This window comes from Pinus tabuliformis, chromosome 6, assembly GCF_031772625.1.
Source record: "Pinus tabuliformis cultivar Carrire ecotype Pingquan chromosome 6, CPIR1, whole genome shotgun sequence".
Taxonomy (NCBI): Eukaryota; Viridiplantae; Streptophyta; class Pinopsida; order Pinales; family Pinaceae; genus Pinus; species Pinus tabuliformis.
The window spans coordinates 173,815,665-173,818,640 of NC_142292.1; the positions used below are offsets into that span (position 1 = coordinate 173,815,665).

General features: G+C 33.8%; 1 pseudogene; it reads left to right on the plus strand.

Moving 5' to 3' along the window:
* Window positions 1–268: 268 nt before the first annotated feature.
* Window positions 269–2,976, plus strand: LOC149257976 (protein MOTHER of FT and TFL1 pseudogene; annotated as a pseudogene).

Below are 2,976 nucleotides of genomic sequence, written 5' to 3' on the forward strand. Positions count from 1 at the left end.
GCTGTGTCTCCTTATCATCGTTCTATAATGATACTATAACACCATGCCCTACTTGCGCCTGCGCTTGCTGGAACAACATAACTCAACCTGCTTGTATTGAGTATGATTCTTATTCCCTTTCAAATTCATTCAATTTATTTACATTCCATAAGACACCTCCGCTACATTCGCCACTTAACTTGAATCGACTTCGACTGTGAATTTGAAGGAGGTGAGAAAGGAGAAGGAAGGAAATTAGAAAGCAAAATTGGGATTCATCTTTGCTGCAATGGCTCGTTCAGTAGATCCCCTGGTAGTAGGAAGAGTGATAGGCGATGTTATTGAAATGTTCGTGCCTTCAATGGACATGGCCATCTACTATGGATCCAAGCAGGTCAACAATGGCTGCGAGATCAAGCCCACTGCTACTGTTGACCGCCCCAATGTGCAAATAGCGGGTCGACACTTCGATGAGACTCTCTATACTCTGGTACCCATTTCATCAATAATTTAATTCCAGCACCTCTGGTTTCATAAAATGAGTATTTACATATAAATTTGTTCTGGGTCTTCTATGAATGCATGCATTTACATTTGATCAGGTAATGACAGACCCAGATGCTCCTAGTCCAAGCGAACCCAATATGCGGGAATGGGTTCACTGGTATAATAAATTCCTTTCCTTCTCCTTTCTTCAATTTATACAAACATGCAGGAATGGCTTCACTGGTATAATAAATTCCTACCCTTCTGCTCTCTTAAATTTATACAGACAATACACTAAAAAGACAATACACTGCAAAAAATTGAAAGAGATACACTCTAATGGTAATAATATTTGGTTATTATTACCAGGCCTGATATGCACATCGAGGTTGCAGAGTTCATATCTCCAGTTTTAGTATTCTAATATGCATGCTTGAGCTTCACAGCCTCGGCAATATTATCAAAGTTTCCAGTGCATATTAGACTAGATAGGTCTGATTTTATTTGGTAGTGCTCACATTCAATTATAACTTGATGGTGTCTAAACAATGGCACCGGTTTAGATCGTGTTGTGACATTGTCCATATTCAATGAACTCACTGCCTTTTTCCATATTCAATGTACTCAGTGCTGCCACAAAATGGCACATACATAGAAGCTGAGTCATTCCCATCCTCACATAGAGTTTCCAGCACTTCCTCTTCCTCCTTTTGCATTTGTACTATCACCACTTCATTGCATATTTGCCACACCATACTATTTAGTATTTTTATATGGGCCAATACACTGTCCTAGTCATCCCAGCTGTATAATGCACAGTTGTACCATTGTAACACTAACATAGGCACCAGAAGCTATGCTACTACAAAGGATTAAAAGTAAAGTAGGATGCTAAGACCTTAATGTCTTTTCATGTCAAACACTATGTAATAAATATTGAGGTTTGCACATGGAGTTCATAGGTTCAAGGGTAAAACATTGAGATTTGTGGCCAACCCTAATAGATTCAAGGTTGTTTGCTTCTGGACTGTAACACTATCTAAGAAACATTTTGTTTGCTCATTGAGTCTGTTGATTCAAAGTTAAAATCAATATTATCTAATAAAGAGTTTCTTTTCACCAAGAGCTAATAGATTCAAGGTTAAAACATTCAGGCCTACAACTAAAGTTAATAACTTAATAGATCCATCTCCAAGGATAAGACATCCTTTTTTTTTGGCCTGGGAAACACTATCTAATAAATATTCAGTTCGAAATAATAGTCTTTGGACAATCAAGTATTATTTAATAAATATTTTGAGTATTTTCAAAAACTTAGCGATCATATATTCACTTTTAAAACATTAAAATAACAGTTTTTGTCTTGTCAAAATACCATATAATTGGTACTAGAGAATAATAGATTCAAATTTTTGAATATGAGGTTTGCACACAGTTATTATTTTATTCTAGTTAACCAAAATAGATCTGGTGAAAATGGATCTATTATTTATGGTAGTTCTTTAAATTTGGTATCTCAGTGAACTTTGCACCCAGCTTAAAAATAGATTGATAAAGATGGATATAATGCTGGTTGGTATTGGTAATGGGAGTTTATTTGTAGTTTTTCTTATAATTTGGTATCTCTTTGAGGTTCGCTGCTGGTTGATGGATAGATCATAGTTCAGTTGGATCTACTCTAATTTTCATTTCGCTTTAATACATCATGGATGGCTTTAATACATCATGGATTTTTGTGGACTTTAATGGTTAAGAAAATTCTATCATAGTGTATTAGGTTAAGATGGTTTATTTATTTATTTTCTCCTGTCTTTTGGTTAAGTTGATATATTCTTTGAGATTAAGATGCTTTTTTAATAGGTTTGATGAAGATTATTGTATTCTAGTTTACTAGGTTAATATTTTTTGTTTTAGTAATTTTTTTGTTCTCATCATCTTAAAGATAACATGAAGTTAAGATGAATCATTTTAGGTCTAAACTTTTTTGGTTTTAGGTTTAGTTAAGATTAGTCTCTTCTAGCTTGTGAGGTTAATTTGTTTTGTTTTAATTTTTTAGTTTTTTTAATTGTTTTACTTTTTTAGTTGTTTTTACCTAAGGTGATAAACTCCTAAACCGAGATCTTTTTGTCAGTTTTTTTAAATACTGACTTTTAAGAATTGAGGTGTGATATTTTCGAGGTTTAGATAGATTTATACTATCTTTAGGTTAGATTAAATGGAACTGATATTCTTACGGATTAGATAGATTTGTACATTCTTATGTTAGATTAAATGCAACTATGTTGGATTCTACTAGGTTATTTACAATTGTTTTAAGATAACGGTCAATAAGTTGAATAAATAATAATTTTTGTTTTTGTATTGGTGATCCCACTCAGGATAGTGACTGATATTCCTGGAGCCACAGATGCAGCTCAAGGCCAGCTAACCTTTTCACTTGGAGGACTGTGTGGATTACATAGTACTTGGCCTTCGTTCCTTCTATTTTTTACAGTTCAAAATGCTGTTTAA